Source organism: Argopecten irradians, chromosome 8, assembly GCF_041381155.1.
Source record: "Argopecten irradians isolate NY chromosome 8, Ai_NY, whole genome shotgun sequence".
Taxonomy (NCBI): Eukaryota; Metazoa; Mollusca; class Bivalvia; order Pectinida; family Pectinidae; genus Argopecten; species Argopecten irradians.
Genome location: NC_091141.1, coordinates 28,658,695 through 28,673,863, shown reverse-complemented (window position 1 = coordinate 28,673,863; position 15,169 = coordinate 28,658,695). Strand labels below are relative to the sequence as shown.

At 34.9% G+C, this 15,169-nt stretch overlaps 1 pseudogene; it reads left to right on the top strand.

Annotated features, from left to right (window-relative positions):
* Positions 1-6,849: 6,849 nt before the first annotated feature.
* Positions 6,850-8,017, top strand: LOC138328884 (uncharacterized protein KIAA1958-like; annotated as a pseudogene).
* Positions 8,018-15,169: the final 7,152 nt, after the last annotated feature.

Sequence of the window (15,169 nt, the reverse complement as noted above, 5' to 3'; positions counted from 1 at the left end):
GTATCCTGTAAACTTTGATGTTTAAACTAAACATTTGTACCGCGTTATGATGACAGGGATATCGAGAATTTGAGGTATCTTACAACATTTTATTGGTACACTGTATAACTATGAACAATAAACAATACATGTAGAAAGACGGATTCTGGTTGTTTTATATAATCCATACATCCCTTGACGAAAGTTAAACAAAGGTAAAACTTATTGGCAATAAAATAAAATCATATCAGTTCAATAGAATAAAATCGCCTCAAAAACACATTGAGAGTGTTAATATCGAGCACTATTATTGTGTTGGAATTGGTAGATATCCCAGTAAAATGAATGGACATTCGTATTCAAACTATTCAGAACTGCGACATAAAAGTGTTCCTCTATGCTACAGACTCACTGGTGACTACCTAGAGGTTAACATCACAAACACATTATTACTAAACCTCAGGTGTTAACAGTTTATTTGTTTTCCCTTGTTTATGTAGAATCAACTGTTGTGTTGGAATACGTCTTGCATTCATTTCTAACGAAACATATATTAATTAGCCTTAACTTTATATGTGCCGCATTTTTATACTCACTAATCATTATAAGCTTTCAATATAATATTCATCACCAAAAGCTACCAACATTTTGAAAATTACAGTACTTTCAATGCATTGGTTTTACTTTTAAAAATACAAATAAGAGCAGAAAATGCTTTTTAGCAATACTGCTAAAAATAATTATATGTACATCTATAGTGAAGCGAAACGAATACCTACTGTCAGACTATGAAGCCTAATTGTGGTCTACAATTTCATTTAACATTTTCCAGTTTTTTTCATTGCGGTTTCGTATTGGCTTTGCACGGAAAATTCTGGTCTTTGCATGTATTGGCTCTTTTCACGGATAAACATTTAGCAAACCCGAGGACATCTGTCTCAATAACACGTGTGTAAAGTGGTTTTGTCTGCTTGAAAGGTGGAAGGTTTTTACTTATTGATATAGACCTCCGAACCAGTCGGCTTAGGCGATCTTATTTTCGCCGAGTGGTTAGAAACTGTACCATGCTATACCATGTTTTCTCGTGATATAGATTGTATCTATCGTTTCGTCATCCCATTCTTCACTGTGACGAAACTTGAATTGTTTTTCAAAAAATTGTATCGATAACAAGATACAACAGCCATCATAGGGAGTCACTTTTAAACAAACCTTAAACATTACTATTTAGTCAATATGATAATTTGTTTAATATATGATTTAATTACACTGCAATTACCATTGGTCGTATTACTCTGAGTCACATTTAAAATGAAGAGTTACACATTCATATACAAAACACATGGCGCCTAACGACAGGATGAATACGATTTGAATAATAATTGTTTGGAAATGTTAGCACGCAGATGCCATGATAATCGGTAATAAATATATATATGCTTTTAATTCTGCTCAGTTAAGGAGGTGTGTGAAGGAGTATTCCAGGTTGTCTTCCTGCTTGGCGTCCGTGAATATATATATATTTTTTTATTTTGAGTTTTTGCTGTATATGTATCACATGTCTGGATACTAGTTCAAAAGGTACATCACGTATTTAATATTACAGATATTACATGGAAACATATCAACGATTTGTAGGGGTTCCATTTTCAGGCATTTAGATATCCAGGACAGAGTGATATCTGTGTTACTTTTACGACGTCATCAGTAGAGAATCAATGCTTTGTATCAAGTCATGTATTCAAACGATTTACTGACGAGATGAATGAATTAACAAAGTCGATTTGATAGACATGGACCTGCAGCAAACCGTTCAAAGTATATGGCGGGTGATAACATAAATGTCGAAATTGACAAAATGAATGGTTAATTATACCAAGCCCCCCCAAGCAAAACGTTGGAATTTGAAAAAAAATATGTCATGACTGTTAGATGATTATTCTCTCACCCACGATCAGTGTTCATTGTCTGGTCTTCTGTAGTGCTTTCACAAATATATATCTAATGCGTTGAAAGAATTACTTGGTGTTACATATATATTACCATCATACATTACGAGAACGGTTGTATCAATTCAGTTCTAAGGACAAGCAGTCATATCGTTGTAGAATGATACTCAGGCATCCTTTTGTCTCATGCTTTGTTTGGAGATTTCATTTAAAGCCTGGAGGTTGTTCAAACTATTTATATGAATATTGAAAAATATATTTCTATGAAAGTTCAATTCTATTTCAGCATGGATATTTTCCCGACTTTTTATATGCGAGTTTATGATTGTAATGCACAGGGATTCCTGAAAGTAAAATGTAAAAAGAAATCCTGTCACCACAAGCCTCAATATGAGCAGTTCCATGACAATCGACCCAGGTAGCGAATTATTATAAAATCGAAGATTACAGAAGATACATCAATATGGACATTTATATCATGTTTGGGGTTACACCCTACTCCAGAACTCCTCAGAATATTATGTAATTATCTGTGTATCGGTTAAAAGTATATCAAATGACAAAAAACATAGCTTGCGTTGTGTTCCTCGCGTTCCTGTTCCGGTCTCGGAGACACCACCAGACGTGACTCAGCATTGGTTTACCATCAGGCCAGATAGAGCGTCGAAAATGGATAATCACAAACATTCCTTACGTCGTGTTCCTCACGGTCCCGTTCCGAATTTGGAGACACTAGCAGACGTAACACAGCATTGGTTTACCATCAATATGACAAAAATCAGATAGAGCATCGAAACTGGATAGTCAAAGGTATGTCGGGTATCTGCTACGAAATGTTCGGAGACATCAGTGGGGCACAGTCTATCAATGTTATCTTTGAGCATTGTCAGAAATAATGCCAATGGGCGATTTGAACGTATGCAGTTTTCAACATTTAATATTTTGTTTGTTTGGACGCAGTGGAGAGGTTGATGGTTTCGACATATAGCTGAAAAGTCTGCTAGAGCACATAGTTTATGATATTTGATTGATCTATTTACCCTCTTATTATATTTGACTGATCTATTTATCATCTTGTGTTAAGGCCCGGGCATACTTGCGCTTTTAGTGCACCGTGGCGTATTTTAAACATGTACGAGGAAGTAAAGGTACGCTTTGATATAAGAACGTTATAATAAGTTGTGATACACTGGATAAGATGTAGTAATGTGGGTATTACTAGATTCACTTATGTAGGTTTCACAATAGCGTCCTACGCTGTCCTACGCTTCGATACACTCATTTTAGGAGTTAGGTTAGTGACATAGTTAAGACCTAGTCATACTTGCGATATTTACGTTCATTGCATTCTTGACAGTTGGCTTTCCCATACGTCCGAGAGCAAATGTTGAACGATTTTCAATACGCTGTCGGAAATCTATGCAGACCCATGAGTTCTTGGACTCAAAGATAAGGAACCGAAGTGTACATTAACGTAACACAGTGTAGGGCAACCTAGATCAACGTCGAGTTCTGCGTGTCCCTGTGTGTCAAAGTGTATCTCAGTGTATTTCTACCACTAATCGAACTCCTAAAATAAGCGTATCAATGCGTAGTATCAGAACATACATAAGCGTATATCTAGTTAGGAATACCCAAAACATTGCACCTTATTTAGCGTACTTTAACTTGTCATACTGTATCACAGTGTACCAAGACGTTCCTATAGAGACTATAGAATCAAACCTAAAATAGATTTCTTGAAATCCCCTTGTGGGCACAAGATTTCATAGTGAGGTGAAAGTTTTGGAGGCTGCTGATTGGGTATTCAGGGCGCATCAGTTCCAAACGTTTAATATGTGGGTTTGGCAATAAATTCCGATGTTAAATTATTTCAAGTCTGTTTCTGACAGAGGGAGGTAATCAATATTGGAATTAAAAAAAAAAATATTGGTCAAATTTTGGTGCGGAATTCAACATAAGATGGCATTCCCAATATTAAGGTCTAACATGATGGTAGATCTTATTTTTTATTCAGAGGTATGTGATAGGAAACATAATTATATGACTTTCTTTAAAATTAGTTACGTGTGGCCAGGCTTAAAAACTCCATTTAACCTGGACAGTGGCAAACGTTAACATTGTCGTCTATGGGAAATCATTTGGTTCTGTAGTCTTTATAGAATGACAACAGGATATGACGTTTTCGTCATTCATCGTACCTGGACACCATTTTTCTGAACCCAATCTGCATATTTTTGACTGGAAATGGAATGTTGATGGTATTTTGCATGTACTTTATACATATTTGATAGTTATATTTAATACGGGGTCATTTCTGTCTCAATAACAACACTGTTATTTGGGGAATTCTGGAAAAAAAGTTCACATCACACATATATTGTTAAAGACGCTCCACCGCAGACAGAGCATAAACGATATTCATCATTTGAACAATAATTGATGTTTAATCGTGTACATATATGCATATTTAACACAAAATATAATATGAAATAGTTTATTTCGCCTTTGGTGCATCCGCAATCAGTTCTTCATTCCATATAGGATATAGTGCCACGGATTTTTTTCGGGATGCAATTAATTTTTTTTCATATTTTAAACTTTAAGTAAAATTAGAAGCTCTAACTTTTCAATAGTAGTAATGGTGTTAAGTAAGTAACTTTTGTAACTGAAGAAAAATACTAAATCGTCTGCTCCCTTTTTTGATAGTGAAAAAATACCATTTGTCAGCGGTGGAGCATCTTTAATAAAGCTAAGCAGATGTACCAATATCCCTGAAAGTGACTATACAGGAGATATTTTTGTAACGATTATGACACCGAGGCTTAACGAATCTATCACCAATACGCGTAGTGTTTGTAAACAAGAACACGTGCTACAGAAATTATAAAATGTGACGTACATTTGTATTTAAGTGTTAAAAGGTTATTATAAATGTGAGATTTTGCTCAAACGATGAACAGGCGTGTAGTTCACGTGTAAACGTAATAGCACAAATATAAAAATATTATTCAAATGGGTCAGAGATGTGTACGCCATATTTAAAACTTTCACAAAATGTTTACTGTAAATTCCTTTGAGACTTCAGTGTTGCACACCGTTTAGTACTAGGGTCCACCAGATTTTGGTTTGGATAAGTCTGTAACTCATTATTCGGGGCTATTGGCGCTCTATTGAAAAGTTTGGTACAACCCTTTAACGCTTTCTGTAAATTAGCTTTAGCAGCAAGCTCTGTTCGCTCATAAATAATAAAAAATAAACAATGCAACAAGGTTTTTTTTTGCAGATAACAACATGTAGTTCACCTTGAAGATGTCCGAAAAAAATATTTTGACTTAACCCAACCTATTTATCGAAAAGAGTTTTGAGTGGATGTGTGGCCGTTAACAGTGCCACAGATTTATCCATATGGAACTGCCGTCAGCCTTGTTTTGCCCTGAACTGCCTTCAGTTTTACTATGAGATAGTCCAGGAGAGGTTATACGTCTGTGATCAATGTAGTAATCCCTGATATATCGAGGATGTGACGTGTTGTGAATCCCCTTTCATGGTCATCAGAAGAGGAGAGAGACAAATAAAATAGTTGATATTGCACAAATTATATACACCGGGGCTAATCGTACAAACCGGGCTACGCTATTTAAGCTCGTGGAAACACTTGTCTTACATAGAAAAATAGCGTATGTTATAAATATTTGCTCGGTGTTCAATTTACCGTCAAGAATCTAAACATTCAAGTTGCCCACGGAACAGTAGGTAGAGTTATTTCCCTTCCTCCAGTTGTTGGCTAAATCTATCTAAGATAAGATATGATAAATATAATAACTATAAAACTATGGTCGAAAACACCACCGGTGTTTTGTAAGTTCCACGGCGAAGTGTATTGCATTTAGAAACAAACACATTATCTAATTTAGATACAAATGTACATTTAACCTCCAAATCTCGATCTGGTAATTATGATTTTTTAGGTGTTTATGTTGTCTTTTACTATTCGTTGATTCGTTTGTTCATTACCCCTTTGTATGTCATTGCACTACTTGCGGATAACAGGAAACACATTATAATTACGGGGATTATATGTAGAAACAAAATGAGTTACTCTGGTCAATTTACATATGCATGTATTAACTTATGTAAAGGAGAATGTCCTTGAGGACATTCTCCTACTTAAAACATAACCCGCTCTTGCATTAACACATAGCATACTCTCGATAGATTTTGAAAGCTAACAATGCATGAGCAACCAGTCTGGAATGATATTGGACTGGTATAGGTAAAACTAGGATCAAAGTGTGTTCAATCAACCATGACGATTTTTGGACAGGTAAAGGTAACAAATGTTATATATAGTATTTGCATGAGTATTTCATGCAATGTCGCTCTGTGACTTGCAACTGAGAGTTTTCAATTGCCCATTTCTGAGGTGAAGTTTGAAGGGACAGCATGTCTGATTCCGATTCTAATGCGATTTTCATAACCCAGTCAACATTTGTGGAGAAATTATCTACAGATCCCGATACCGATGCTGTTCTAAGTGATATATTAGACATGCAGGAAAATACGCAACCAAATTTTAATTTAAGAAACAGCATTTTTTCCGATATTTCTTCAGCCGACGATGAGAGTATTGTTCAATGCTCAATGGAAATGGAGAAAATGGACAGTCGTTTTAGAATTCCCTTAAACACTGTGGATCTACAAAATATGGTTGATAGTGGCAAGTCAGCAAAAACTGAAAACAAGACTCGCTGGGCTATTAACCTGTTTGCAAATTGGCAGAAGGAGCGCGAACGTGTAACGAAGAGCAAACAGTATTCGAGTCCAATTCTGGAAATGAAAGATTCCCTCCTGAATGAAGCCCTTAGTTTCTTTATTGGTGAAGTAAGACATGAAGCCGGTTCAGATTATAGACCAAACACCATGTATGAACTGTTAATATCGATTCAACACCATTTCCGCACCAATGGGAGATTCGTAAGCTTTTTAGACGACAAAACATTCTCCGGACTGAAAGCTGTTTTAGATTCTAAAATGAAGGAATTATCAAAAAAAAGGAATCGGTCTCCAGCGACGTCAAGCAGATATAATCACCCAAGAACAGGAGGAAAAACTGTGGACAAAAACTATTTTGGGTTCAGATAGTCCTCAACAACTACTGGATACCATGATTTTCATGATAGGCTTGAATTTTGCTCTGCGAGCAGGTCAAGAACACAGGAACTTGAGATATGGAGAACATTCTCAAATCTGTGTGAAAACAGATACTGAAAACCGTACATACTTAGAGTATACTGAAGATGTATCCAAAACAAACCGTGGCGGTATCATGCATAGAAAACTGGATCCAAAAGTTACACGGGCATATGAAAATCAAAAGCAACCAGAGAAGTGCATCGTGAAACTGAACACAAAATTTATTGCCGCCAGGTAAGTTATAAACCATTCCCATCACTCACTTGAAACCTGCAGTTTATTTCGTTTTTCAGTTTAATTCTAAAACGATTTAAAGTATATCATAATTATATAGCTGTAAATATTTGTTAAAATGGTATGTTAATTCCTCCATCCTTATCACATACATATGTCACTATCCTAGATAAGTAATTATTAACTATTCTGAAAATTTGTAGTTAAATACATGGTTGAAATACATCTGCCTTTTGTTTTCAGACCTGACAACTGTAACAATGATGCCTTTTACCTCAGACCTAGGAAATACACTCAAGGAAATGTATGGTATCAGGATGCGCCAGTTGGGGTTCACATCCTTCAGCAAACCGTAAAACGTCTTTGTGAACAAGCTGGGTTTCAAGGATTTTATACAAACCATTCTCTCCGCGCTACGGCTGCAACACGACTATATGGTGCCGGAATCGATGAACAATTGATTTCGGAAAAAACTGGCCACCGATCAAATGCAGTTCGTGCATACAAGCGCAACTAGTGACCAGCAGCAGTGTGACATTAGCAATATTCTTAGTGGAAATTCTAACAGTGTCAAAGTTCCCAGATTGGAAAGTGCAAATGGAGGGAACACTGAAATAAATATCGAGACCGGTGCTGTCAAGATACATGTTAAATACTGAGAAGTGTTTGCTCAATATAAAAGCAAAATTGTCGGATTTAACTACATATGTGTTACTGTTACAAATGCCATTTGATTATTAAAATATGGGTGTCCAGATTTTTGGTTTGGATTATTTTTTCAGTTATACAAACACTGTCCAAAAATCTAAAAATAATGGACAGTTCGTATTAATAATGGACTGCTAACCGTAATAATAGACAGTCAGCAGTCCATTATTACATATAATGGACTGTAACAACAATGGATGATGTAATAGTTATGTTTTAATAAGTGTGTGATGTAAATGGTCCTTCTTATGGCCATACGTATGCCATTTTCCCTACATTTCGTATGTACGGATCATTCCATTTACTTATCATTAATGAGTTATCATTATACTAGATACCTTTGTCCGAAATGTCCTAGTGGTCAATATCACGTCATAGCAGATCTGTTGTTTCATTGGTCCTCCATGATCATTTACCGGTAACTTGAATTGCGCCCTGTTTGACCCAAGGTACGTAGCTATATATAGGTTCTTTGTGCCATGGACGAACCCGTTAGAGAGATCGAGATCATGTAAGTCTGCTTCTGCAATTGTTTAATGATAAATTAACATAAAACTACATTTTTCATATGTGTGCGGTAGAGGTGCGTTTCTGACTATACGATTGATAGAAATTAGAAATGAGATTGAATTATCAATTGCATCAAAATGGACCATACTCGTACATTTAAGTCTCTAGTCTAATAATGTTCAGACATAATACATGTACAACAGTAAACATATTTCAGAATATTTTATATATAAAAATATTTTATTCATGTTACTAAAATTTGAAATCACCTTTCGAAGTACATATGTACTGGAGTCTGATCGCGATGAACTCACGATCACGTTACGCACGGATGACTTCCGAGCCGAGCCATCGATCCACGCCTGACCACGGTAAATACCACAGGGGCATGATACTTATCTATAGTTTATACACATTTTGACCCACCAGGGTGTCCATAAACCATTTTAGGCGTTTAAGATAAAAATCGACAAAACGTATAATACACGTGTACAATTTATATAAGGTATCTGAAGATAGCTAAAATTGGTCTATGGACCACTCTGTTGGGTTCATGAAAACATTTATATAAACTATATCTAATTCTCAGGTTCCGGTGGTATATTAAATAATGCTGCACTATCAAAATTTCATATTTTGTTAAAGTTATAGAGATTATGCTCCAGACGTTTGACCTACATCTCAGAATTTCAAATTTGCGAACACAAACCATCTGAAAAATGTTCTTGGTTACATTAAAAGAGATTTTTTTTAATATAAATCAATTTTTGGCAAAATGTGTTCACTTCACGATCACAGTTTCTGAATCGTCAGAGGAATATGTAACGGATTTGGTATTTTGCTCTTATGAGTTAGTAGTATCGCTGTATCAATTTTCTCCGATGGACTTCAAATTTACGTAAATGATAATTACTATGTTATTATTTAGGGGTCTATATACGTACCAATAGAGAAAGGTACACTTCCGCAAAATGTTTTAAAAATGTAAGATGATAAATGCAGACTAAATCATTATCTTGTCCCAATTGTTTTAAAGAAAGTACTATGAACAACCTGTACTTCCTGGCGTGGACCTACCATAGACTGTCATCCTCCCGTACAGCCACATACATCCCCGTAAATAATTTGTACCGATCATCTGTACTAAAATAAGAATTAAAAAATATACTTTCATATTATGTCAAAATGTTTTGTTATATTTTTCACATTTTCACATATCTATAGACATGAATGCAATACAGAACAAAAAAAACCCAAAACACTCAGTCTCTCATGCAATGTAATGCATACTTTTACTAGTTTATCTATAGTAATGTGACAGCTAGAAGGTGGATAGAAGTTTGACCTTTTTGTAAGTGGTAGGAAGAAACTATATGATATTACTAAGAGACATAATCAGCGTCTGGACACAAAAGGTGGTTCATATACACCATGTCAAATTTTTAAAACTAGAAGCATATTTAAAACCGAAATAAATATCGAAGACAGGGACTTGTAACGTAGGTTGTGAGAAAGTCTGCTGTGTATACATGTGTACTAGGCCTATATACTATATACATGTAGTATATAGTACACAGGTATACACAGCAGACTTTCTCACATCATACGTTACAAGTCCCTGTGTATTGAACTGAAATGCAATTATCGCTTTTAGGTTTGTAATTTATTAATATACTCTATATTTCTTTTTTGTCCCTTGTTATACCCCCTCCCTCCATCCATCCATCTCTTTCTTTCCTCCTCCTCTCTGACTTTCTCTTTATTATAAATTGGCAATGCATTTTCCACTTTCCATTTTAAAAAGCATCGATTCCTTCTGTGACGTCATTACCCAAACGTTGAGTTCTTCAGGGTGACGTCTTTTAGCCATCGTTCTTCTTGTAATTAACATATACATGCACATCGGTAAATTCTTTTAACATGTGTCAAAGAAATTACATATCTAATGCCAAAAATAAGGACTTCCGATTCGGTCATTAATTAATCTACCAAAGCGGTATAACACCACAATATCATGGATCTCGACAAAGGTCCTTTGATATCTATATATATACATAAAATAGATATTTAATGTAATGAACACTTACATGTATCTGGATAAATCTCCTCCACTTCATCCAGTCAAATTAAAAAAAAAATCTCTTTACGTTTCCCCGTTTACAAACAATATGTATTTCTGAACTTTATAATGATCAAACATTGTATATAGTAGTGCATTAATATTTAATGACTTGTACAGACATCTTAGACTAGTTCTATAAATGTATTGTTTATAATTAATGCAATTATTTCTTTGTCAATTTTCCATGATAATGAGTAGTTAGCAGTGAACTTACCAAAACAATGTGTGTTTATTTACAGTTAAAGGTATGAAGAGAGTTTCTAGCAGAACGTCTCAACTTGGAAAACGATTTTGGACTTCACAGCATTCAAAGAGTAAGTGCCCTGTTGTTTTTCTCTCTCTGTTACAAATATTACATATGATGATGCATGGTGATGGTAATATCAATCTGATTAAAATACAGATCATTGCTATACACTACATTAACTACTCTACAACATCGTGTTATTTGTATGGTGATCTGTATTTTAATCAGGTTGTGGTAATATCAATATGATTTGGGGAATAAGTGTGATGGTGATATTAAAAGTGAATAAAAATAATAGTTTTCGGTATTTAGATTTATTTTACCTGAAATTTAAAAAAAAAAAAATCAAAAAAAAAATCAAAGATTACAGATTAGATAATTGATATTTCTGACTTTGAAAAGAACATGTCTTGTTGTTAGAATATGGATAGATAGTATATTGGAAGGGTAATATACATATGGCTGCACAGTCATCCTCACTAAATAGTTACAAATTTCGGTCAACCTTTCCTTACCTACCTATGGGTATAATACTGACTGGTCTAGGGCAATAAACTCTAGAACGAATATACGTACCCGGCCTACTATACCTTTCAGGACGACACCATTTTCTGTTAAAAAGTCTTTTGAGCTACAATATTGCAGCTAAATAAACTCATGCCGCCTGAGGCTGTATTGCATGGCTACCCATGCTATAAAGCCTTGTGACGTCACAGCGTCAACAAAATTTCTATTTCCTCGGTAAAATTTTAACATTTTTTTTACACAAACTTGACTGGTTTTACTATAAAAGATGCAAACAACGGAATTTTTGTTGAAAATATCACGTTATTTTCATGTATGAAAAATTGACTTTCAGCCGTGGATTTCTTCGAATTTATTTCAAAATGGCGGGATATTATAATTGTAAAATTGCAATAAAACGTCGGGGTATGAAAGAAAAATACTCTTTCATAAGTGGATATGAAGGATAGGGATATTCTACCCTCGGGATCACAAAATGATGCAAAACCCTCGGCAAGCCTCGGGTTTTAATACATTTTGTGACCCTCGGATAGAATATCCATATCCTTCATATCTACATATGAAAGAGTCTTATAGTCTGTTACATGAGAAGTAAAATATTTTGGTTCCTTAAGACTTTTTAACAATATAGTAAAATGTACTGGTAAAACGCGGGAGGTCAATAAGTTTTCTTCAATTTCAAAAGGATAATTTTTCAAAGTTTTTTTTTAATTACTCATACAATACAATTACATTTATATATTGTTTTTGGATTAAGATCTTTAATAAAAAAATCCAATCAAATGCCAGACGAATGTTTGTACGAGTTACCTCCCTTTAAGTGAAATAAAAGTGCACCCTTCTAAAACAAAATATTACATCTTTTTTTTATTACATCCCTCCGATATTGATTGTTCTATACAAATTTATAACAATTTATAATTTAGTAACAAGAACTTTCCATTTGCCCGGAGACTGATATAATCTCTTGACCCAACTTAATGTAAAAGCATTAATCGATTTTGATTTAAACATATTTTATTGTGTTATTTATATAGCGTGCGATATGACACACGTTTTCTTACTGTTACATATGTATGAAGCCCTCCTCATACATTCCTAATACGGAATTGAGTTTATAGTCTTAAAGATATAAATAAATTATCAAACTGCGAGATCATTAATGATTTTTTGTTACTGTAGTTAATTTTATTTCTGGCCCATATACCAACAATATTTTTATTTTTTTCCAGAGTTAATTAAGTTCATTGATTACATGTTTAGCAGTAAAATGTAAGGTTTTATAATGAAAATTTATGTAGCATTTTTTCAATCTCAGTTTTGATATATTTTTACTCAATATTGACTAATAAGAAAACATCATTTACTGTGTAACAGTGAGAATATCGTTTTGGGTGTTCAATAGTATAGGTATCGTGACAGATTTCAATGCAGAGTATACCCTTTTCTTGAGGATTAACAGTTATATTTCATCTTATGAGTTCCTTTACTAGTAACGCCTGACCGTACTAACGTCACCTTTTTACAAGTATCTTCGGACCTTACTACATGTACCGTCATTTTCTTTTTACTAGCAATGACTGACCTTACTGTCGTTACTTTCTTTTTTAATAGTAACGTCTGACCTTACTACCGTCACTTTCTTAACTAGTAACGTCTTACCTTACTACCGTCACTTTCCTTTTACAAGTAACGTCTGACCTTACTACCATCACTTTCATTTTACTAGTAACGTCTGACCTTACTACCGTCACTTTCCTTTTACTAGTAACGTCTGACCTTACTACCGTCACTTTCCTTTTACAAGTAACGTCTGACCTTACTACCGTCACTTTCCTTTTACTAGTAACGTCTGACCTTACTACCGTCAATTTCTTTTACTAGTAACGTCTGACCTTACTACCGTCACTTTCTTAACTAGTAACGTCTTACCTTACTACCGTAACTTTCCTTTTACTAGTAACGTCTGACCTTACTACCGTCACTTTTCTTTTACTAGTAACGTTTGACCTTACTACCGTAACTTTCCTTTCACTAGACCTTAACGTCACTGACCTTACTACCGTCACTTTCTTACTAGTAACGTCTACCTTACTACCGTCACTTTCTTTTACTAGTACGTCTGACCTTACTACGTCACTTTCTTTAACTAGTAACGTCTGACTTACTCCGTACTTTTTTTTACTAGTAACGTCTGACCTTACTACGTCACTTTCTTTTACTAGTACTCTGACCTTATACGTCACTTTCTTTATAGTAACGTTGACTTACTACGTCACTTTCTTTACTAGTAACGTCTGACTACTACCGTCACTTTCCTTTTACTAGTAACGTCTGACCTTACTACCGTCACTTTCCTTTTACTAGTAACGTCTGACCTTACTACCGTCACTTTCTTTTACTAGTAACGTCTGACCTTACTACCGTCACTTTCTGTTTACTAGTAACGTCTGACCTTACTACCGTCACTTTCCTTTTACTAGTAACGTCTGACCTTACTACCGTCACTTTTCTTTTACTAGTAACGTCTGGACCTTACTACCGTCACTTTCCTTTTACTAGTAACGTCTGACCTTACTACCGTCACTTTTCTTTTATACTAGTAACGTCTGACCTTACTACCGTCACTTTTCTTTTACAAGTAACCTCTGACCTTACTACCGTCACTTTCCTTTTACTAGTAACGTCTGACCTTACTACCGTCACTTTTTTTACTAGTAACGTCTGACCTTACTACCGTAACTTTTCTTTTACTAGCAACGTCTGGCCTTAATACCGTCACTTTTCTTTTACTTGTAACGTCTGATCTTACTACCGTCACTTTTCTTTTACTAGTAACGTCTTGCCTTAATACCGTCACTTTTCTTTTACTAGTAACGTCTGATCTTACCACCGTCACTTTTCTTTAACTAGTAACGTCTGATCTTACTACCGTCACTTTTTTTTTACTAGTAACGTCTGACCTTACTACCGTCACTTTCCTTTTACTAGTAACATTTGGCCTTAATACCGTCACTGTTCTTTTCCTTGTAACGTCTGATCTTACTACCGTCACTTTTCTTTTACTAGTAACGTCTGAGCTGATTACCGTCAGTTTTCTGTTATTAGTAAAATATTATGGTTTGTCGGGGATGCTAAATTATGCGCCACCGCTGCCAGGGAACAACTAACTAAATTATCAAAATACCTTCGAAATGGCCCCTGTGTATACAAAATTGAGCCCATGGTATAGTTTTTACCCGGCCACTGATTGGCTGGTTAATTATTGAAAATTCAGTTGAAATTAGTGTTCAATATACCAATTTTGATAATAAATAGGTAAAACCACCAGAATTTCAAGACTTTTTAGTGCAAAATCAATCCATTTAAACTAGACTTGTAATTCCGCTCCACTACGATGCTTTACGTTACGCTAACAATGTTTTGGGGTCACCTCAGCATGACCCATGACCGAGAATCGGAACATCTCTGTACGTACTGTTTGCCGTTTATATTCTCGATTGAATCAACCACACAGAAGACATCTTTGGCACCCTAAAAATATATGTACATGATAAAAAAGCAAAAAAAGTAAACAACCACGCTTAGTTGAGAAATTGTGCGTAAAATAAACAATTTAACAATATAACATGTATCTAATACGTAATTATATATATCCAGATCATACCACCATTTCTTTTAAACGCTCATCATGCCAAG